Source organism: Dunckerocampus dactyliophorus, chromosome 1 (genome assembly GCF_027744805.1).
Source record: "Dunckerocampus dactyliophorus isolate RoL2022-P2 chromosome 1, RoL_Ddac_1.1, whole genome shotgun sequence".
In the NCBI taxonomy this organism is placed as follows: domain Eukaryota; kingdom Metazoa; phylum Chordata; class Actinopteri; order Syngnathiformes; family Syngnathidae; genus Dunckerocampus; species Dunckerocampus dactyliophorus.
Window position 1 is genome coordinate 1,379,805 of NC_072819.1, and position 25,458 is coordinate 1,405,262.

Sequence of the window (25,458 nt, forward strand, 5' to 3'; positions counted from 1 at the left end):
CTAATTGGTTCCAAACTTGACCGTATTTATAAATGGAATATTTTCATAGTCGGACCATAAAAAACCTGTTTAAGACCTTCTCAATATGTTTTTTTTTTTAGCATTATCACAGCCCTTTATACATGAAATAAAACTCCTATAGTCACCTTTAAACTTGCATTACCAAATATAGTTAACATAATAATAGAAAATAAAATGTATTAAACATAAATAAGACATTACACAGACTCACACGTTAGCATTGACAAGATACTTGGTGGCTATTGTCTCATCAGTGTAACGTTCCTGACATACTGGCCCGTGTAGAAGAGTAATATTATACGGCGCAGTGAACATTCACACAGGAGCTGCAGTCAGCCACAACTCACACGAGCCGCTGGCACGCTCCACCACAGGCCTTGCTTTTACCAACCATGCCAACACTCAGCAATGCTACAGTGGATAGCTAATTGAAAGGGACTGAACAAATTTATTATAACAAAAAAAAAAATCCATGTTGATGTATGGAAAACTGCAGACAGGAAGTTTCCCATAAAAATGAAAAGACACCCTCCTTGGTGGAAGTAATAATGTATGTTTTTTGCACTGTTCTCTGAGATTTGGTTGCAGAAGAGATTGCTTGTCAGGGCACTGATTTTGCCAATTTTCCGCTGTTGCTGATGATGATAATAATAACCATTCAAAGGAGTGGCGAGTGAGGGGGCAGAAGCAAGCATGGCCGCCTGGTTGAAGAGGTTCACCCACGGTTACTTTGTGCAATCAAAACAGCCATTTTTCAAAGTGGAGCTTGAACAGGAAGCGCACACACACACACACACACACACACACACACGCCCGCAAATCAATCTATAGATTGCTGTGATCACATCCTGTTGTTTGCAGTCAACAGAGCACATTAGTATTTGTGTACACTAATCAGTCGGCCCTCGACTGGCGAGTTGGAAACTCTGAGGAACGATTGTGTGCTAATCAGACGGTGTGGTTTGGTTGGAGGCGGGGAGAGGGAGACCAAATTTGACCACACTGTTTTTGAATGTTTAAAGGTCATCTGGGTTTAACATGCCAGCACAGATACGGAAGATATAGAATGTTTATTTAGTTGCTTTCAACATGACACCAATCCTGTATTTACCCTCTGAGGAAGTGCTGTGTGCAGTGCTGAAGTTCATTTTCCTCCCCATGTGTCACCAATCACCCAGTTTTGTGGCAAGCAAAATAACATCCTGTTATTATATGTCATGCAGCTTGACTTGGTCACAAAATATGTCATCATTCTTGTGTTTCATATAGTTGTCTAACATCAGTGTCTTCTTCCTTGTCCCCAGGCTGTCAAGTGTGTCTGCTCCCTCCTCCTCCCCCCGTTCTGTGTCGAGTCCCCTAAAATGCGTTTAATCTAGTTTTGATGATACTTGATGGAAACACTTGTGTTTCTGCACCAGGTGCCTCCTCATGCATTGCTGCACATGCATGAGCTCTGGCTGCTTGTGATATCAGACATTCCTTAAAGCCAGCAAACAGCAGACTGACTTTTATGGCCAACTCGTGCTGTTATAGGCTGATGGCGGTCTATTTGGTTCAGACACGCCTAACAAGTTACACGAAGAACATGTGGTTTCATTTGATCTGAAAAAGGATAGGAAGAAGTCGAGATGATGTCATCTACAATACTTATGCAGTTCCTTGATGTCTTTGACAACAGTTCCTCCAAGTGCCTTGATTATTCCCGTTTCCTTCAGTTGCGTGCTTTTTTTTGCCGATGTAGCCTGGATTTTCCTCTGGTTCCTTAAGTCGCAAGCTTTCTTTCCTTTGGAATTGTCCCATGCCTCTCTGTTTTTAGCTTAAAACTACCGCAACACTCGCTGAGTCATGCATCTCCTGATTGGCTCTGCCTTGAGAATGATGTGTGAATGGCGTGTACAGTATACTGTATGTGTGCAGATGCTCAAAGGTTCCGCTTTGTTCCATCTAAAGACGGGAGAGGAGGAATAAAAATGAGCAAGGCAAAGAGTGAATTGAAGATCAAGACAGATAGCACTGGTGTGTGTTTGTGTTGCCGCGGGGACCATCATCTCTCCACATCCTCATCACCCTCTTTTTTAAGGCATCATTTGATGTTTTTTTCTTTGCTGTCATGTATCTTCCGCCTGTCCATAGCAGCGTGTCGATTCCTTCTCGTCTGATGTCTCAGTTCAAATAAATGCCTGTCCAGATGAAGAATACACGTCCATCCATGTCTCGGATGGTGCTGAATAATGTTGACATCCCCAGCTCATGATATCGTTGGGTGGCTTTTATTGTGATCAATTGCGCACTTCTGATGGTTTTTCAACTTCCTCCTTTGATAATAATGAGAAGGATGCAGTTTGCACCCCCCCACCCTGCCAGCCATGCTCTGCCCTCCTTGCCACACGTCCTTGAGACGTCTTCGTCACCGAGCTTTGCGGCACTTCTCTGCCCCTTCATCAGGACAATGTGCTGGTGTCAGCGTTGCCACTCCTCCCCTTCTTCGCTCGCCACCCATCTACGCCTTGGCCTTATCTGTCGCTTTTTCTAAAGGCGCTCCTTCCATCTGGTGTACCCCAAGGGTCAAGCTGGTGGAGAAGCTGGTGGGCTGACTTGAAGGCAGACAGATCATTTTGACCAAGCAGTGCTGTTAACAGTTAAAGCCTGATTTGCATTTCAAAAGAGGCAGCCAGCTACGCTGGCACCTCAGGGATGCCTTTGGACTGGCCTGGCGTGTCATTTAATGTCAGCAGGCACCTGAGCCTTGATGAATTTAACAAAGCAGCCAGTGATTGATAACGCTGCCACTCGTCACCGCCACTGCCATGATTATCCGCATGTCCACCCCCCCTCCTCGACCAGCCCTCAGTGTCCAGCATATCCTCCCCACATCCCCTCATCTTGGATTACTTCTTAGATGATTTCCTCTGCGGCAACAGGACAAACATGTTGGAAGTACTTTGAAGGTGGTGGTGTTCCCCACCGTGAAAGCAGGTGACAGCATGTAAAAACAACAATCCTAAGGAAATAAGTAGCTTTGCAGCGAAGAAAGCAGGGGTAAACTAGATGGTTTATATGAATTTGAATGATCAACCTACGAGGTTGGACACAAGAAATGATGAAGTGACTCACGCGTATTTCACTCCCGTGACCGTGCCTCTTCGGTCTGGGTAGCTTCCTCTTTTGCATTTTGGGTGGGACTGCAGGTGCCTTCGACGGTGCTGAACGTTTTGTCAACATTGTGGGTGTTGTCGGGGATAAATCTTGCAAAGATGCAGCACTTCAGAGTCCCACTGCTAGCGATCGAACATTTATGTGAATTTGGCAAGCCTACCGCATTCTGTACTACTGATTGATTTCTTATCAAATTACTGCAGACTTTTCCATTTTTGCTCTGTTTTTTTTATAGCTTTCTTGTTAAATTATATTTTTAATACAATATACAAAATACAAAAAACAGACACTGGCCACAAATGGCCGCGGGGCCGCACTTTGGACACCCCTGATATAATCCGTACACTGCCTCTTGCCCGAATTCAGCTGGGGTAGGAGGACAAGGAATGAACTGGGAACATCACACAGTGATGGCTCCTGGCTCCTGAGGTGCCACTGTGGAAAAAAATGCATGGAGCTGACACACTGGAGAATAACCTCCCAGTGCCCTCAGTGTAGAAATGCGGATGAATTGTAAGACGAGAGTATAGGAGGACAAAGATAGCGCAAAGAGCAAAGCCTGAGAGAACAGCACTTCCAAAATAAAGGCCTGGAGTTGAGAGCAAGAGATCCGCTTGTCCCGGAATGACTCCACATGTTCTTGTCAGTCTTAATCTTTGGCTGTTGTGCAGGAGCTGGTGGGAGGGGTGAGGTTGAGTCACATAGTAATCTCTTTTCCGAAGCGGCGGCCGCGGCTCTCCATTCCCCGGCCTGCATTCGATTCCAGTCATCTCCAATCCACTTCAAAAGCGTGCGTTATTTTGTACACGTCTTTCTGCTGAAGTAGCGGCACGCATGTGAGAAGACAATACAAGAGGTAGACCGAGAGGTGATTCGCATCCATCTCCTTTCCTTTTACGCTCATTCACTCATTTACATCAGCTGCTATCTGGGTATATTGAAAGCGGGCGAGATAAAGGCAGAAAGAAAACAAGTCCCAGGGAAAGAAAAAAAGAACAATAAAGAGAAGCTGAGGAGGCGCGGCAACGTTTGAATCAATTACATCCTAAAGAATCTTTCATTTGCATCCGTGTCTGTTCAAAACCTGAACAAATGCCAGATGCCTTTGTGTGTCCAGTTATTTATAGCGCCGGCTTCTTTTTCTCCCTCTCGTAATTGTGCAGGAAATATCAAATTTGCATAGAGTGATTATTGTTGATTGTTTATCCGGCCGTCAGCACGTCTCAATATTCCATGGCTGACAGGTTGTCAAGTACTTAAAACTCATTTATTTGGGGAAATTTGCATGTAATTTGGCAGTAATGAGGGGGATGTCTGTGGTCATGGATTAGATGGCGGGGATGCTGCAGGGAAGCGAGGGAGTCTGGCTGACTGGCATCCCTCCATTTTCCAAAACAGGATTTATCTTCAGCCGCTGCTGGCCTGATGCTAACACTCCACCTCGTGAGCTGAGCAGAATTCCCATCCAGGCTGAGGCTATAGCCTGTCTTCCTTGGGCACATCTGCTTGAAGGATGCTGGTGCCAGCAACTCATTCAGTGGTTTGTTCAGGCAAATCGGAGGTGTCCAGACTCTTTCCACTGAGGGCCACATACTGAAAAATGAAAGGATGCAAGGGCCACTTTGATATTTTGTAGATATGAAAAGAAGTCAAATATACAATGGTGTGAAAAGGTGTTTGCCCCCCCCCCTTCCAGATTTCTTATTTTTGTGCACATTTGTCCCACTTAAATGTCTCATATCATCAAACAAATGTAAATATTAGTCAATGACAACACAACTCAACACAAAATGCACTTTTTAAATGAAACTTTTTATTATTAAGGGATAAAAACACCCAAAGCTACATGTCCCTGTGTGGAAAAGTGATGGCCCCCTAAAGCTAATAAGTGGTTGCCCCCCCTTAGCAGCAACAACTGCAATCAAGCGTTTGTGATAACTTGCAATGAGTCTCTTCCAGCGCTGTGGAGGAATTTTACACAATTGTTGTCATTCAGCCACATTGGAGGCTTTTCCTTTTTAAGGTCATGCCACAGCATCTCAATAGGATTCAGGTCAGGACTTGGACTAGACCACTCCAAAGTCTTGAGTCTTGAGTGAATTTCCACAGTAGGATTCAATATTTACTAGAGAAGCACTCGGAGAGTGCAGACCTCCGCCAAGCCCCATAGTCCCCCCCATATTGTGATTCACACCAAAATAATAATCCTACATCAGTCTTTAATATTTTGTAGAACCTATTGGAAACTTGTTTTTCAAAGTGCTCAGACCATTTTTTGTGGAGTTATATGCACAAATGCCAAAAACGGTCCTATCCCGCAATGTTAAGGAATCCTTTCAAACAATTCTTGGGTCCAGACGGTGATCCGATCACCCCAAAATTTAATGAGTTCTTCCATATCCCATTTCTGACAATTCCCGAAAATTTCATCCAAATCCATTCAGAACTTTTCAAGTTATTTTGAACACAAACAAACAAACAGAAAAACGCTGGCAAAAACGTGACCTCCGCGGTTCGTGCTGAGCTTGACGGAGCTAATCAAGGGAACATTTTCATAAACAAAAGAAAGGTAGCCCTCCACACAACTAACGTTATGTTAGCTAGTAAACCCTTAATCACCCTTAATCTCACTGATTTGGTTAAGTTAACCTTGTCTCGGATCTTCCGCTCCATTCGGGAGGAGATGATGCAACATATAAGATATGCTGCCGTGGTATGTAAGTGCCGCGTTACAACGGATACACGTCACGGTGTTCAACTTGCTCTTTAGCCACATTTTCAGTCTGTTTTTCTACATTTTGTTTCCTTCTTTTTCTCTTGCCTCTTCAATCTTCCCGTGCGTTCAAATATTTTATATTTTGTAATCGAGGTACTCGAATTATTCGAACAATCGTTGCACCCTTAATCAGTTCATCCGGTGCCCTGCAAGAGGTCTGTGTCTAAACTTAGTCCAAAAAGGTTTGGCTTGGCTCTAATGTTCCAAATCCTTGTATTTGCAGTCAGGTTTGGTCGGACTTGGAGCAATGTGGCAGTAGCAGCATGTTGCCAGAGTGCGGCCACCATATGCAAAATGCTATGCAAATTTGCAAGCAAAACTTTGAGCGCAAGGTCATCTTCAAAAAGAACCATTGGCAAAGCAAGCCCTTTAGATTCACCACAATGAGTTCGCCAGCTCCCTCGTGAGTGAGTCACTGAAAGTCACCCCCACTCCAAGGTTAAACGCTCGTCGTGTTTCCCTCTTGAACGTGGATCTCCACCTGAGTCAGGGAACCACTTTGCTGCCTGCTGCGTGCTTGTCCCTCCGTGTAAGTGACGTTCATGCAGAACTTTTGGAGAAGGGTGAGCGAATCTAATTTACCCCACAGCAGGCTGGCCTAAAAGGCCAGGTCAGAGTTTTCAAGAGAAGCAATGTATTTCCCATCCGCGGATAACGGCGATGAAGTGGGCCCTTGTGACTCCACCTGAGTGGAGGTAAAGGGCCTTGGATGGGGAACCGAGCGAGCGAGCGTTGGAGAGCTTTGAGTGCTCGCACTATCCAACAGCCACTCTTTCCCAGCAAGAAAACGCTGCCTAAGGTCCCCTGCATTTCTCGTATGTGCTGAAATGTAAAGCTGTCAGCAGCAGCATGAGGCCTCCAGTAAGGTATCATTAGTTGTTAGATTTTAACGGGACAGTCAGCCTTGTCCGTTAACACCATTCCTTCAGTTCCTCGCCACAAGATTTCACTCAGAAGTATGTACGTATGCTACTGCTAGCGTATGCTGTAGTCCTACTCCTTTTGCTATCGTGTTGACCCTTGTCTGCTGCCCTGCATCGCCTTTCCTGTTGTCCCTCCCCAGCCAGTCCACCGGCACAAGTAGACCACATTAGTGGCTTTGCCTTGCTGCTAATCTTGTCATAAGAAGCTGCGGCCCTGCGAGGATAGCTCTTCGCATGTGATATCCTAATTTAAACATCAAAAGATTACATCATTAGGAGGAGTTTGACTAGGCCCAGTTTTCATGGGAAATTATTACATCTTGCCGCCGCACAAGTGTAACCCAGACTTATGCAAATCTCTCCGGACTTGATGTTTGCATACTTGAAGAAAAACATCATCATTAGCAGCTTTCTCTTTTGATAGACAGAGCAATGGCTTTTTGTGTCACAGCCTGCTGCTGCAGGCTCCGATGATGGCCCTTCATTCACGTGCTGAATGGGATCTGGTTTGGTCTCCTGACAAACTCCTGATTTACCACTCGGGATCTGTTGTGCGGTGTCCACCCAGGGAACAATCAAGCAATGCCACACCTGGCAAAGCCTGTCACATGCTGCTTGACAGGGGCAAGGCCACACTAGCTAGTGAGTGCTGTCACAGATCAAACATTTGTTTTGTCTTACCAGGAATTGTTTCTAAATCTTTTAACAGATTCTCGGCCTCAGCAATGACAATGTTGTGTATCCATGTGGTGTTCTTTTGTAACCATTCTTGTCGTCAGTTCTTCATCCTATGCGCTCCATGGAGGGGTCAAGACGTTACTCACTCCAAACAGAAAGAAGCGTCGGACGTCGGTGTGTTTGTGTCTTCTTTGTGTCATGAAATGAAAATGATGCGTATCACAGAAAAGTTATTCAAGTGATGATCAGATGGCATCTGCCAGAGAAGGATTTTAAGGGTAAAAACCATCTTAAAGGCTTCAACTCCTTCAAAGCCACAAAATTACCCGTTCGGAATTTGCAGGAGAGCACCAAACATGGGACATTGAAAGGTGGAAGAAAGTTTTATTCTCCCTTGACGGTCCTGATGGCTTCCAACGTTACTGGCATGACAAGGAGATCCAACCTGAGATGTTTTCCACACAGCACGATGAAGGGGGCGCCATCATGATCCTTCAGTGGAACAGTGGAGCTTCAGGTTGTGCAGGGGCGTCAAATGGCTGGTTATGTGGCAATGTCGCAGAGGGCATCTCTCATGACTAAAGGCGCTCGTCTGTGTGGTAATGACTGACTTTTTCAACAGGACAACGTTGCACTTCACAATGCCTTCCTGTTTTAAACTTTCAATCAGCTGATGAACAGCCTATTTCAGTTTAATGTTTGTTTGTGGGGGTGTCACTTTTAAGAACATTTTAAGAAAAGTACAATGAAAAAATATAGCTGGACAAACAAACATTTTCATTTTTATGTATTTTTATTTAACCGAGTCGCAAAACAACGCAGGTGCGTTTTGAAGTGACTATTGTCCCACAAGTTCCAATTGTTCTCACAGGCATTGTTTCTTATTACAATCAATATTTTAGCTTTTTCCAGTTACATGATGCCTCACCTATGGTCATGAGCTTGGGGTCACGACTGAAAGAACGAGATTGCAGGTACAAGAGGCTGAAATGAGTTTCCTCCATAGGGTGGCTGGACTCACCCTAAGAGGTGAGGTGAGGAGCTCGCTCATCCGGGAGGGGCTTAGAGAAGAGTGCTGCTCCTTCACATGGAGAGGAGCTAGTTGAGGTGGCTCAGGCATCCGGATGCCTCCCGGACGCCTCCCTGGTGAGGTGTTCTGGGCATGCCCAGCCGAGGGAAGGCCCCGGGGCAGACCTAGGACACACTGGAGGGATTATGTCTCACAGCTGGCCTGGGAACGCCTTGGGGTACTCCTGGTGGAGCTGCAAGAGTTAGCTTCTGCTTGCACAATAAACACGGCCACAAAACAGCAACATGTCACTTGACGCAAGGCAGGTTGTATTGCAAGGTGTGTGTAAAACACTCAATGTGCGCTTCCCATAACGCCTTGCACACTGCCACCTTCATATTACTGTGTTACCATTCATAGTAGTGATGCCACAGGTCACAGTCTGATTGGTTTCTGGCTGCCCTGCTCTCGCGAGACTGCTTTTCTCCAAACGAGAAACCTTGTCACATTTTAATCTTGCGAGGTCGCGACACTCCTAGTTGTTTGCAATACATTGCTTGCCAAAATGTTTTTTTTTTTACTCACTCCTATTTATTTCTTTTTGCATTTTGAAGCTTTGCTTAGAACAGTGGTTGTTAACTTGTTGGAGGTACCGAACCCCATCAATTTCATATGCACATTCACCGAACACTTATTTAGTAAAAATAAAATATCATTTGTTTTTCAAATTCAAGACATATGTTTGTTTATAGGTATATGTTTGTTTATAGGTATATGTTTGTTCTAGGTATATGTTTGTTTATAGGTATATGTTTGTTTATAGGCATATGTTTGTTTATAGGTATATGTTTGTTTATAGGTATATGTCTGTTTATAGGTATGTGTTTGTTTATAGGCATACATGTATGTTTTTTTATAGTTATATGTTTGTTTATAGGTATATGTTTGTTTATAGGCATATGTTTGTTTATAGGTATATGTTTGTTTATAGGTATATGTCTGTTTATAGGTATGTGTTTGTTTATAGGCATACATGTATGTTTTTTTATAGTTATATGTTTGTTTATAGGTATATGTTTGTTTATAGGCATATGTTTGTTTATAGGTATATGTTTGTTTATAGGTATATGTTTGTTTATAGGTATATGTTTGTTTATAGGCATATGTTTGTTTATAGGTATATGTTTGTTTATAGGTATATGTTTGTTTATAGGCATATGCTTGTTTATAGGTATATGTTTGTTTATAGGCATATGCTTGTTTATAGGTATATGTTTGTTTATAGGCATATGTTTGTTGATAGGTATATGTTTGTTTATAGGTATATGTTTGTTTGTAGATACAATATGTTTGTTTATAGGTATGTGTTTGTTTATAGTTATGTTTGTTTATAGGCATATGTTTGTTTATAGGTATATGTTTGTTTATAGGTATATGTTTGTTTATAGGTATGTGTTTGTTTATAGGTATATGTCTGTTTATAGGTATGTGTTTGTTTATAGGCATACATGTATGTTTTTTTTATAGTTATATGTTTGTTTATAGGCATATGTTTGTTTATAGGTATATGTTTGTTTATAGGTATATGTCTGTTTATAGGTATGTGTTTGTTTATAGGCATATGTTTTTTTATAGTTATATGTTTGTTTATAGGTATATGTTTGTTTATAGGCATATGTTTGTTTATAGGTATATGTTTGTTTATAGGTATATGTTTGTTCTAGGTATATGTTTGTTTATAGGCATATGTTTGTTTATAGGTATATGTTTGTTTATAGTTATGTTTGTTTATAGGTATATGTTTGTTTATAGTTATGTTTGTTTATAGGTATGTGTTTGTTTATAGTTATGTTTGTTTATAGGTATATGTTTGTTTATAGGAATATGTTTGTTTATAGGTGTATGTTTGTTTATAGGTATATGTTTGTTTATAGGTATATGTCTGTTTATAGGTATGTGTTTGTTAATAGGCATATGTTTTTTATAGTTATATGTTTGTTTATAAGTATATGTTTGTTTATAGGCATATGTTTGTTTATAGGTATACTGTATGTTTGTTTATAGGCATATGTTTGTTTATAGGTATATGTTTGTTTATATATATATGTTTGTTCTAGGTATATGTTTGTTTATAGGTATATGTTTGTTTATCGGTATATGTCTGTTTATAGGTATTTGTTTGTTTATAGGCATATGTTTTTTTATAGGTATATGTCTGTTTATAGGTATGTGTTTGTTTATAGGCATATGTTTTTTATAGTTATATGTTTGTTTATAAGTATATGTTTGTTTGTAGGCATATGTTTGTTTATAGGTATACTGTATGTTTGTTTATAGGCATATGTTTGTTTATAGGTATATGTTTGTTTATAGGCATATGTTTGTTTATAGGTATATGTTTGTTTATAGGCATATGTTTGTTTATAGGTATATGTTTGTTTATAGGTATATGTCTGTTTATAGGTATGTGTTTGTTTATAGGCATATGTTTTTTATAGTTATATGTTTGTTTGTAGGCATATGTTTGTTTATAGGTATACTGTATGTTTGTTTATAGGCATATGTTTGTTTATAGGTATATGTTTGTTTATATATATATATGTTTGTTCTAGGTATATGTTTGTTTATAGGCATATGTTTGTTTATAGGTATACTGTATGTTTGTTTATAGGCATATGTTTGTTTATAGGTATATGTTTGTTTATAGGCATATGTTTGTTTATAGGTATATGTTTGTTTATAGTTATGTTTGTTTATAGGTATGTGTTTGTTTATAGATATGTTTGTTTATAGGTATGTGTTTGTTTATAGTTATGTTTGTTTATAGGCATATGTTTGTTTATAGGTATGTTTGTTGATAAGAATATGTTTGTTTATAGGTATATGTTTGTTTATAGTTATGTTTGTTTATAGGTATATGTTTGTTTATAGGTATATGTTTGTTTATAGGCATATGTTTGTTTATAGGTATGTTTGTTTATAGGTATATGTTTGTTTATAGGTATATGTTTGTTTATAGGCATATGTTTGTTTATAGGTATATGTTTGTTTATAGGTATATGTCTGTTTATAGGTATGTGTTTGTTTATAGGCATATGTTTTTTTATAGTTATATGTTTGTTTATAGGTATATGTTTGTTTATAGGCATATGTTTGTTTATAGGTATATGTTTGTTTATAGGTATATGTTTGTTTAAGGGTATATGTTTGTTCTAGGTATATGTTTGTTTATAGGCATATGTTTGTTTATAGGCATATGTTTGTTTATAGGTATATGTTTGTTTATAGTTATGTTTGTTTATAGGTATGTGTTTGTTTATAGATATGTTTGTTTATAGGTATGTGTTTGTTTATATCTGTGTAGGCTCTCAGTCGTACAGGAGTTGTCCATCGAGGAAAAGGCTTCTTGAGACGTCATCTGTACTTCTGTGTAGAAGGTGTCGGACGTTTCGCTCCTCATCCGAAGAGCTTCGTCAGCAAACTAATAAGTGCTGGTAGCTTAGGCCTTAAATACAGTAAGAGTGGGCGGAATTGGTGTGCCAACACCCTCCTCCTATTGGTTCGTTACACTAAGCCTGGGCGGAGCAGTGGTATAATCCTATCCTGTTATTCACACCTACGATAAAAGGGAAGTGTCGCTCCCTGAATTGGGTATGAACGACTCTGATACTGGCTTGTTAGCATCTATTGTTCTGGCTCGGCCCTGCCTTCACCTCATTTGCAAGACTAAGAGCTGTGGGTTTTGGTCTCAGTAACCTGCTGAACACAGGGTCCAAATTGAACCTCAAACCACCATTCCGATTCAATGATGGGTTCTGTTGTTTGACAAAAATAGCTTCCTTTACTCCTCTTTCAAACCATCTGTTTTCTTTGGCCAAAATCTTTACCTCGCTGTCCTGAAAAGAGTGATTGGTAGCTTTCAGGTGTAGATGTACTGCTGATTGAGGACCACTAGCATTGTCCCTGCGATGTTGATAAAGCCTTTTTTGGAGCATTTGCTTAGTTTCCCCAATGTAGTGCTCTTTGCATTCCTCATCTTTACAGTGGATGGAATAGACCACATTGCTCTGTTTCTGGTTTGGAGCCTTGTCTTTAGGATGCACTAATTTTTGTCTCAGGGTATTTACTGGTTTGAAATAGGTAGGAATTTTGTGTTGCCATAAGATCCTCTGGAGTTTTTCGGAGACCCCCGCTACATAAGGGACTACCACTCCTCTCCTTTTTGCTTCTGTGGGCTTTTGGGTTTCTTTCCCTACTCTCTTCTTTTGACATTTGTTAAAAGCCCACCGTGGGTACCCACAGGTTGAGAGCGCTCTCTGGACATGTTGTGTCTCCTTTTTCTTTCCCTCAGCACTAGTTGGTATTTGTTCCGCTCTATGTTGGAGGGTCCTAATAACCCCTAGTTTATGTTGTAGTGGATGGTTTGATTCAAAAAGCAGGTATTGGTCAGTGTGTGTGGCCTTTCTAAAGACCTCTGTAAGTAGCTGTCTGTCCTCTCCTATAATTACCTTGCAGTCTAAGAAGGCTAGTTGGTTCTCTTTAGCGTCCTCGCGAGTAAATTTGATATTGGTGTCCACCGCATTGATGTGATCTGTGAAAGACTGAATTTCTTGTTTTTTGATTATGACAAAGGTGTCATCCACGTATCTAAACCAGTGCCTTGGTTTTGTCCCTGAGAAGGATGTGAGAGCCTGTTTCTCCATCTCTTCCATGTACAGATTCGCCACTATGGGTGAGACTGGTGAGCCCATAGCACAACCATGAATTTGTCTGTAGAATTTCCCTCTAAACTGAAAATATGTGGTGTTAAGGCAAATTTCCAGTAATTGGCAGATGTGGTCAGCACTAAGTTTTGTTCTCCGATGCAGAGTTGAGTCCTCGAGCAGTCTCTTCCTCACCACCGAGACTGCTGCTGAGGTGGGGACAGATGTGAAAAGTGAAGTCACATCATAAGACACCAAAGTTTCCTCTGGCTCCAATCTGAGGTCTTTGATGCTCGCCACAAACCCTTTTGTGTTCTCTATATGATGATCAGTGTTGCCTACCAATGGGGATAAGACTGTTTTTACATATTTCGCTACATTGTACGTGGCCAAAGAAAACAGATGGTTTGAAAGAGGAGTAAAGGAAGCTATTTTTGTCAAACAACAGAACCCATCATTGAATCGGAATGGTGGTTTGAGGTTCAATTTGGACCCTGTGTTCAGCAGGTTACTGAGACCAAAACCCACAGCTCTTAGTCTTGCAAATGAGGTGAAGGCAGGGCCGAGCCAGAACAATAGATGCTAACAAGCCAGTATCAGAGTCGTTCATACCCAATTCAGGGAGCGACACTTCCCTTTTATCGTAGGTGTGAATAACAGGATAGGATTATACCACTGCTCCGCCCAGGCTTAGTGTAACGAACCAATAGGAGGAGGGTGTTGGCACACCAATTCCGCCCACTCTTACTGTATTTAAGGCCTAAGCTACCAGCACTTATTAGTTTGCTGACGAAGCTCTTCGGATGAGGAGCGAAACGTCCGACACCTTCTACACAGAAGTACAGATGACGTCTCAAGAAGCCTTTTCCTCGGTGTTTGTTTATAGTTATGTTTGTTTATATATATATGTTTGTTCTAGGTATATGTTTGTTTATAGGCATATGTTTGTTTATAGGTATATGTTTGTTTATTGGTATATGTCTGTTTATAGGTATGTGTTTGTTTATAGGCATATGTTTTTTTATAGGTATATGTCTGTTTATAGGTATGTGTTTGTTTATAGGCATATGTTTTTTATAGTTATATGTTTGTTTATAAGTATATGTTTGTTTGTAGGCATATGTTTGTTTATAGGTATACTGTATGTTTGTTTATAGGTATATGTTTGTTTATATATATATGTTTGTTCTAGGTATATGTTTGTTTATAGGCATATGTTTGTTTATAGGTATATGTTTGTTTATAGGTATATGTCTGTTTATAGGTATGTGTTTGTTTATAGGCATATGTTTTTTATAGTTATATGTTTGTTTATAAGTATATGTTTGTTTGTAGGCATATGTTTGTTTATAGGTATACTGTATGTTTGTTTATAGGCATATGTTTGTTTATAGGTATATGTTTGTTTATATATATATATGTTTGTTCTAGGTATATGTTTGTTTATAGGCATATGTTTGTTTATAGGTATACTGTATGTTTGTTTATAGGCATATGTTTGTTTATAGTTATATGTTTGTTTATATATATATGTTTGTTCTAGGTATATGTTTGTTTATAGGCATATGTTTGTTTATAGGTATATGTTTGTTTATAGGTATATGTCTGTTTATAGGTATGTGTTTGTTTATAGGCATGTGTTTTTTATAGGTATAAGTCTGTTTATAGGTATGTGTTTGTTTATAGGCATGTATTTTTTATAGTTATATGTTTGTTTATAGATACCTGTATATGTTTGTTCTAGGTATATGTTTGTTTATAGGCATATGTTTGTTTATAGGTATATGTTTGTTTATAGGTATATGTCTGTTTATAGGTATGTGTTTGTTTATAGGCATGTGTTTTTTATAGGTATAAGTCTGTTTATAGGTATGTGTTTGTTTATAGGCATATATTTTTTATAGTTATATGTTTGTTTATAGATACCTGTATATGTTTGTTCTAGGTATATGTTTGTTTATAGGCATATGTTTGTTTGTAGGTATATGTTTGTTTATAGGTATATGTCTGTTTATAGGTATGTGTTTGTTTATAGGTATATGTTTGTTTATAGTTATGTTTGTTTATAGGTATATGTCTGTTTATAGGTATGTGTTTGTTTATAGGTATATGTTTGTTTATAGGCATATGTTTGTTTATAGGTATGTTTGTTTATAGGTATATGTTTGTTTAAAGGCATATGTTTGTTTATAGGTATATGTTTGTTTATAGGTATATGTTTGTTTATAGTTATGTTTGTTTATAGGTATATGTTTGTTTATAGTTATGTTTGTTTATAGGTATGTGTTTGTTTATAGATATGTTTGTTTATAGGTATGTGTTTGTTTATAGGTATATGTTTGTTTATAGGCATATGTTTGTTTATAGGTATGTTTGTTTATAGGAATATGTTTGTTTATAGGTATATGTTTGTTTATAGGTATGTTTGTTTATAGGTATATGTTTGTTCATAGGTATGTGTTTGTTTATAGGTATATGTTTGTTTATAGGTATATGTCTGTTTATAGGTATGTGTTTGTTTATAGGCATGTGTTTTTTATAGGTATAAGTCTGTTTATAGGTATGTGTTTGTTTATAGGCATATATTTTTTATAGTTATATGTTTGTTTATAGATACCTGTATATGTTTGTTCTAGGTATATGTTTGTTTATAGGCATATGTTTGTTTATAGGTATATGTTTGTTTATAGGTATATGTCTGTTTATAGGTATGTGTTTGTTAATAGGCATGTGTTTTTTATAGGTATAAGTCTGTTTATAGGTATGTGTTTGTTTATAGGCATATATTTTTTATAGTTATATGTTTGTTTATAGATACCTGTATATGTTTGTTCTAGGTATATGTTTGTTTATAGGCATATGTTTGTTTGTAGGTATATGTTTGTTTATAGGTATATGTCTGTTTATAGGTATGTGTTTGTTTATAGGTATATGTTTGTTTATAGTTATGTTTGTTTATAGGTATATGTTTGTTTATAAGTATATGTTTGTTTATAGGTATATGTTTGTTTATAGGTATATGTCTGTTTATAGGTATGTGTTTGTTTATAGGTATATGTTTGTTTATAGGCATATGTTTGTTTATAGGTATGTTTGTTTATAGGTATATGTTTGTTTAAAGGCATATGTTTGTTTATAGGTATATGTTTGTTTATAGGTATATGTTTGTTTATAGTTATGTTTGTTTATAGGTATATGTTTGTTTATAGTTATGTTTGTTTATAGGTATGTGTTTGTTTATAGATATGTTTGTTTATAGGTATGTGTTTGTTTATAGGTATATGTTTGTTTATAGGCATATGTTTGTTTATAGGTATGTTTGTTTATAGGAATATGTTTGTTTATAGGTATATGTTTGTTTATAGGTATGTTTGTTTATAGGTATATGTTTGTTCATAGGTATGTGTTTGTTTATAGGTATATGTTTGTTTATAGGTATATGTCTGTTTATAGGTATGTGTTTGTTTATAGGCATATGTTTTGGGCAGGGCGGGGCGGTGTCTCACAACACCCAACAAATGATGAAGAAGTCCCAAAGGAGACTGTACTTCCTGAGAAGACTGAGGAAATTTGGCATGTCCACCACAATCCTGAGTTGCTTCTACAGATGCACCATCGAAAGTGTCCTTACCGCCTCCATCACTGTTTGGTACGGTAACTGTACAACACGTGATAGGAAGGCACTCCAGCGGGTGATCAAGACCTCACAGAACATTGTTGGGGCAGCCCTCCCCTCACTGCAAGACATTTATAAAACTAGAGTCCTACGAAGAACACACAACCTCATCAAGGACAGCACACATCCACAACACTCATTATTCACACTCCTACCGTCAGGCAGACGCTACAGGAGTTTGAAGTCCAGGACCACAAGGCTGGCAAACAGCTTTTACCCACAGGCCATCAGGCTTCTCAACGAAGCACTCACACACGCCGCACGCAACACACGCACACACTCGTAGCATTTTTATTTATTTATTTATTTATTTATTTATTCATTTATTTGTATTATTTATTTGTATTAATATCTCTTCTGTTGTTGTTGCTTAATTTATTGGTATTTATGTTTATGTGTTTATGTTTCTTATGTTCTTACTCTTTCATTTGTTTTCTTTCTTTTCTTGGGAGAATGAACAGAATAAGATTTTCATTGCACGGTATAACTGCTGTTGTACTATGCACATGACAATAAAACTCTCTTGAATCTTGAATCTTGAATGTTTTTTTATAGTTATATGTTTGTTTATAAGTATATGTTTGTTTATAAGCATATGTTTGTTTATAGGTATATGTTTGTTTATAGATACAGTATATGTTTGTTCTAGGTATATGTTTGTTTATAGGCATATGTTTGTTTATAGGTATATGTTTGTTTATAGGTATATGTCTGTTTATAGGTATGTGTTTGTTTATAGGCATATGTTTTTTATATATATATGTTTGTTTATAAGTATATGTTTGTTTATAGGCATATGTTTGTTTATAGGTATATGTTTGTTTATAGGTATGTGTTTGTTTATAGGTATATGTTTGTTTATAGGTATATGTCTGTTTATAGTTATGTGTTTGTTTATAGGCATATGTTTTTTTATAGTTATATGTTTGTTTATAAGTATATGTTTGTTTATAGGCATATGTTTGTTTATGGGTATATGTTTGTTTATAGATATATGTTTGTTCTAGGTATATGTATAGCAGGTATATCCTGCTATGAACACCTCCGATAAAAGGGAAGTGTCGCTCCCTGAATTGGGTATGAACGACTCTGATACTGGCTCGTTAGCTAACGAGCCAGTATCAGAGTCGTTTAGAGTCGTTCAGTGTCGTTCATACCCAATTCAGGGAGCGACACTTCCCTTTTATCGGAGGTGTTAATAGCAGGATAGGATTATACCACTACTCCGCCCAGGCTTAGTGTAAGGAACCAATAGGAGGAGGGTGTTGGCACACCAATTCCGCCCACTCTTAGTGTATTTAAGGCCTAAGCTACCAGCACTTATTAGTTCGCTGGCGAAGCTCTTCGGATGAGGAGCGAAACGTCCGACACCTTCTTCACAGTATAGATGACGTCTCAAGAAGCCTTTTCCTGGATGGACAACTCCTGTACGACTGAGAGCCTACACAGACAAAAATCTAAATTGTTGCATTTTTGCAACTGGTCTCAAAATGTTGATCAGTTTACATTGGTGCCTTGGTTAACGTCACTTATCCACAAGGTCCAGGATTCCAGAAGGTCCGACTCAAACCAAAACGGATTCTAACCAAAGCAAATTTTCCCATAGAAAATAATGTAAATCCAATTAATCTGTTCCAGACACCAACACAAAACACATTTTATAGACAGTAATTATCATTTTACATTCAGAAAATGCTGCAAAAATAATTACAAATGACAAATGAATGGACAACTGAACATTTGGCATCACTTTTCAAATAACACAAAATAAAACATTATTCTGCTGCAACCACAATTTGCAAAAATGTAAAAACAATATCAATCTAAATATCAATATTCTAGAGCCAATCAACATGCACCTTGCTGTTATATGATATAGAACATGAAAAAAGCAAAACAACAACAACCACTGCCAGCAGTGACGTCGCAGAAGTGTGCCGGCGAGGATACGTGTGCTGTGTTTGACTCCCTGCCGCGAACATGCTACGGTAAGTGCAATGCATATTTTGTTGTTGGAAGCAGAAAAGAGCGTAATGGATGTAAAATGAGACAGGCAGAAGTCAACCTCGATGCGCCGCCGGGTTGATACGCAGGAACCAGAGATGTGTATGCATGTTTGTGTGTGTCGCAGCCGATGACGGAGCCACCTCTGAGCAATACCTCTGAAATGACAAAGGTCTTCTCTTTAAGCCTTAACATTCGGAGGTGCACCCTTGCATTTTGTTACGTGGTCTATCACTCTGTAGCAAATCAGCAAATCTGATAGAAACAAACACTGTTGCTCTAAAATGGCGCCCGCGGCCCACAATGCATTGCACGATCACTTTGAGGCTCCTTTTGCGCACTTAATCCAATATGGCGGCGCAAACAAACCAGACAGTATTTTGGACGCTAAACGTAAGCCAAGGCAAAATTTTGGATGTTAACCAAAAAAACACAAATGCTTTTATGGCGGGGGATAGGTTCCCAAAATGTGTTTTTCCAATATATGTCGTAAGGCTGTAAAAGCCCTCACCGTACACTTGATACACTTTTGTCAGACAAGCAATAACATTTTCTCATATTTCTGTCTTGTTTAAACACTCTCAAAGTTCAAATTTCATTAGGTCACTCAGGCGTGTTTCACTCCTCTGGCCGTGCCTCTTCGCCGTTCGGCGGTGTTGTTTTCGTGTCCTTGTTAAGCGTGTTGCTTCGGCCGTCGTGTTTATTTCCACCGTGTCGTCCTCCATGAGCCGAGGATGAATTTGTTCTGTGGTGGTTTCCTGCAGCCGCGTGGCTTCTGCCTTCCTTGGGCGTGTCCGGGAGTCCAGCTTGTTGTGCAGTGCCTGACTTCTTCTGCCATTTGGGTGCAGATATCGTGGGCGTTGTGGGTTTTGTCGGTGATAGCGCTTGCGGCCGTGCAGTGTCGCACGGTTGGCTTGTTCTGTTCCTTCTGTTGTTTACAGTATTGGCGGTGAGCTAACAGCTCATACGGTTAGCTAGTTTGCTATCCATGTACGCCCATGACCACAACAGGAGACGGTCTACAGCCAATCAGGATGCAGAAGACTACAACACTCAACTTACCACAATTCAGTTCTTATTAAAGGGCCAGTCTCCGCCCTTATCAGCGAAAGAGCGAGTCTGTGAAAGGTGAACCGCCACGGAGTGAGGGAATACTTTGTATCATAAATCATCTGAGGAAAGTTCAAAGATTGAAATGTAAACATAATTTGCTTCCATTGTGTACTAAGTTGGCCTATTAGTGGATTTTTCCAAACATATAAACATATAAACAAACAAGACAATAAAACAGTCCTTAAGAACACCGGCACTACTTGCTGTGAGACCAGGGGAATTGGGTGGGGCTCCGCGAGGGAGCTCTGTGCCAGCCAACCACTGTTAGTGCAAAGACTCCACCCTGTCACTGCTCCGTAGTGATTCAAAGATGGTGGGCGGCCTTGAGCCCCAAGCATTGGCAGGCTGCACCCCTGCCAATATTAGTCTCCAAGGGTGCTGCGATATCAAAAGTAATGTTAATTGAGCAGCGAAAATGGCGACTGAATGGCGCTTGAATTGTTTGAGCACTCGCAGGGGACGGCACCCGGTGCATGTTGCTTCACAGCACCACTTCCTAGGACTTATTAGCTCAACTGATGATAGATTTAAGAACGAATCAAGAAATACCGCTTTCCAGAAGAGCGCTATCAAAAGACCAAAGCGGGATTCACGCTTTGCGTTTCTCTTTCAACTCTTGTTTCGTCTTATGGACGCTCTCTCTCTCTCTCTACAGTAACTTTCACCTGCTGTATGATTTATTCATGGTGGTGTTTTTTCTACTTCTCCTTGAATGTTTGGAAGAGAGGACAGGAAACTTTGAACTGGAGTACAAAGCGATGTATATGTGGGTCATGCGTTTCTTCTGAGGGGTGTTTACGCCTCACTTTGTCTCTTCTGAGAGCTCGCCTGGCGACTGGGTCGACTCCTCTCCTATCTGCCACGTTCGTCCTTGAAGGGAAAAGCGGCGGGGGTCCAGTATCCAGAGGGAGGCTGGCGGGAAAAGGAGGGGGATGCAGCGAAGAGGGCAGAGAGGTTGGGAGCTAAATAAGAGATGATTTCTTATTGAAATGGGGGCCTGGTGGAAACAGAGGGAGTGAGTGTGTCATTAGGCTTCCTGGGATGTGGAGCGGAATGCTTAAAGGCAGCCGAAACTCGCATGTACCGGCGTCAGCCCACCTGCAATGCAAAGTCTGTTTGCTGCTGTAGGTGTCGTCACAAGCGATGCAGACCCCTCATCGTGTTTTGTCATTTCGATGATGTAAATGAGGAGGCCCGGACTGCTGCCTGCCCTTGCATGTTTTCCCCCATGCTGCCACTTTGACCGGCGCGATGTGGGCCGACACGCTGATGGACTCGCAGCCATCATCCTTCAGACACGACTCGTCTGGCCCAGTGCCAAGCTGCAACAACAGCAGCCAATGGCATTACTTTTTTTCTTAACCTTATACTAATCCTCTGCACACGCTCACACCTGATTTTGTTTTTTTTTGGCGAGAGATATCATGTCATCAAGCTGTCCGGATGATTCTGCCAAAACAGTTCTTTGTGCTGCTCCAGCCTCAGAAGTGTAAAGTTTGTCTGTCTCAAATGACTTTAGGGCATTTAATTATTGTGGCCCCACATTCTTCTGATGCTGCTCTGTATTATATATTCTGAACGGGGCAGGAAACTGCAAAAACAAAATCAGCGACATTAGCTGTAATTAAAATGGAGAAGTAGCAGAACCACACTACTGGCTTGGAGAGAGATGTATTAGCTAGGCATATGGTTATGATAATTAATCCCAGGACTACTGAGAAACAAATAAACACAGGCTAAACAAACGGGGGGGGGGGGGGGGGGGACCAGCTGAGGGCTGCAGGCAAGGGAACCCAAAAAAAGGAGGGGAAAAAAGCAGATCTTATCATTAGTGTGGCTCCAAAGTTGGGGATGTTGCAGAGGAAATAGAGGAACGTCCCTTTATTTCCTTCATACAGCGTTTATCTCTTAAGCTGTGGCTGCAAATCCAACCTTTGCATATATTATATGTCGTGTTGCTGATTCCCTGATACCAAGCTCGGCATTATCCCGTTATTTGTTTTCCACAACAGGAGCAAGCACAAAAGATCCTCATCTTCTTACTGGCGCTGAAATTAGCCACCACCCTTTTGTATACGGAATTATAAATAACGTGCTTTCGTCTTCTTAGCGTGCACAAGTAGAGGTACTAGAGGAGAGGCGGGTCCATTCGGGCCCAGTAACGGTTTACGGCGATACGGAAGAAGAGCGGCTGTGATAATGCGCTCTATAGGTTCCCAGCTGGAGGATGAGGAGACAGAAGGGAGTCGCTCCTAATAAGGCGACGGGTGAAAGGCTTTGGGAAAGCTCCCGGCGGTGCCGGTCTGTAATGGAGATAAGCACGGCTGTGTTGTTGTCTCACAAAAATCAACAAAGAGAACATGCGATGGGCGATTTGCGTGCACGTCCCCAGCGAGACGCGGGGCTTTTCACCGCATCCTAATGTTTAGCGGCATTAGAAATCATTAGGCCCGGCACCAAGGGGAGCACTTGCCAGACACGCTTGCCCCATTTGAGGCTGTTTTCAATTCCAGTTCTTCAACTTGTGTTCTTTTGTTCACGTCCAGTTACGACAGCACTTACTCTTACTTGGTTACAGCATTTCGTCTCATCTGCCGTGGCGCTACGGCTGCAGTTAGGCAAGCAGCAGGTGCCTCGCCAAGCTTCAGGCAGGCAGTGACGGATACAAGCGGCACAGATAAATGGCCTCACTTTCTAGTATGAAGGAGGAGAGATAATGTATGCACAGTTCACATGCACTGTGGGCTGATGCTGATGCTGCAGGGCGGGTGAGCATCTTTGGAGTGTGGAGGTGAGGTGATTTCAGCCCAGTCGTGTGCTGTGTTTCCCCTGGAAACAACAAGCTGAATGTATGTGAACTTAAGGTGGTCTTTGTGTCAATGACACAGCAGCGATCAAGTACACAGGTGAGACTTCATTGTGTATGCCCGCACGGTCTAACGAGATCCGGAAACACTGTACAGTAATCCCTCATTTATCACGGGTAGTTAAGTGAATTTCCGCAAAGTAGAATTCCTATTCTGGTAGTTAGAGCATAGAACCTAGACATAGACCGAAATTTTGATCTCAAAACTCTCAGACAAAAAAACATGATCAGTGAAGCATGAGGACATTAAACGTGTTGTAGTTGTGGGCTTTGTTGGTGCGTGCATGCTGTACATTTACTAATTATGGTAAATTAGATGTGCATTGTGGGAAAAACTGCCTATTTTCAGAGGATAAAAACTGTACATTGAAAAAAGAAATGAATAAATTGACCGAAAAGCCGCAGATTTGCGTAGCGGTGACTGCTACATCGTCAGCATGCGTGGGTATGCTGCACTATTTTACGGTGGTTAGTAACAAGAGGCTAAGTGTGCAGGCTACTAACCAGCCAATAATGAATTCACAGGGCCCGTGAGCTTGAGCGTGGTTGTCTTGGGACCCATTAGCAAGGCGAGTTATCCATCCCAGCCGGTGGTTCTCTGGCTCCAGCCAGAAGAGGGAGCCGGCTGCGGCGCCAGAGGCCAGGTCAAGCGTTGGCAGGGGAGGCCACCTCAGTGAACTGTCATTTGTCTTGGCCGTTCTGGCTATGCTGAAGGCTACATTAAGCCTTGATATATTGGGCCAACCAGTCACTTGGCCCAGGTGCAACACTTTGTGGAGGTTTGACTGCAATTTCAAGTGCCTTTCCTTTTTCAGCACACAGAGATGGTGAGATGGCTGAAAGGTTTCTAATCTGCATTGTTGGCGACGCGAACATCATCGTCTTCCTTCTTTCATGCTATCTTTGGTTTTTTAACATATGCGACGAAATAAGATCCACACTTGAGTCCAGTTTGACCAAACCTTAGCTTGAGTTAACCCCCCCACCCTCCCGTAGCAGCAAACAACGTTCCTGGAGCCAAGCCAATCGGCAGGCCTGGACGGGAGCTGTCAAACTCAATTCTGCCAATGACGGGTGTTGAAAGCTGGCGCGATAGACATTGAGGAAATGCCGGCGTACTGCTGTCACATTATTCCTCTGTTGTGTGGTAGTGTGTGTGTGTGTGTGTGTGTGTGGGGGGGGGGGGGGGGGGGGGGGGGGGTACAAGCAAGATTGTTTTTTCCTTTTTTCTTCAGGAAAGTTAACACAAGGGAGCACTGCTGCTCGCTGGAAATAGGCGGTGGGCATTTGCATGTGTCTATTCATTAGATTAGTGTTGTGCTAATGTGAGGACAGGCCAATCTTCAATCCAGGGTGTCATAATGTTCATTTTAAGCTCATTTGTGGGCGTGCGGTAATCGCACATACACACAAATTTGGTGTTTGTGTTTCACACATGCTGGAGGTGGACATCTTCCCATCTCCAGCTTTTTGTGGGGCTCCCATGAATCATCGCCTCGTATTCCTTTCCCTGCACGCCGGGGAAATCACATTAAATGGAGCGCCGTATTTGGCTGGCGCCAGTTGTGTCTTAATAGCTGTAATTTGGAGAGAAGAGAAAACCGGGCAGAGAATAGAGAAGAAAGCTCACTAATTCCAGTCAACAAAAACACCCTTCGCCAATCCCGCCACATTCATTTGCATTCAAATATGGGCATCTAAAAATGTAAAGACAAAACAGCGGCGTGGTGTTTCCAAGCAGGCGTGCGAGCTCCAGGAGCAGCTGTGTTGTTCTTGACACTAAGCGGACCTCCCAAACCAACATGAGTGCTACCCTCCTTTAGAACTCCTCTGAACATGTGAGTGTTGTGAGGTGCACCTGCTCTTTAGCGATCTCTAGTACATTTAAATGCATGCACAAAGTCACTGACCATCTATGAGGCAGTTGTTTATGCCACTTATCCTGTGCAGGGTCACTCGGGGGTTGAGCTGACACGTTCCACTGCATGGTGCCTACTCTTCTTCACGGCACCCCACTTGTTATTGATGACTTTTCAGTGGCTGAACTACAAGGTCCTATGTCTAGTATGCCTACCCAGGGTTCCTACTGTGTAGAGCCGCTACCACGTGGGTGATGTTAATCACGGCGTGTTGTGGATAAATTACACCAGCAGATGCAAACCACTCATTAACAAGAAGAATAGGAAGGTCAGGCTGGAAATATATATGGAAAAATACAGAGATGAGCCTCAAAACGTCATCACTTCCGAGAACTTTTGTCACTGAATTGTACTTTTGTTGATGAAGTCTTCTGTGAAGAGTGGATAGTGATACCTTGACTCCTGCCCTCTGCAGGTTGTTGCTAATATCACTAGCATCTGTTTTCAGCTATTTCTTTGCAGCTCTCACAATGTTTCTGTCCTCACCTGCTGATGTTTTCCTCGTTCTATCTGTTCCACGTCTGTTACTTAGTACGCCAGTGGTATCGTTCTCCTTCAGGACATTCCACCTGTTTGTACTGCGGGGGTGTCCAAATATTTTCCACCAAGGGCCA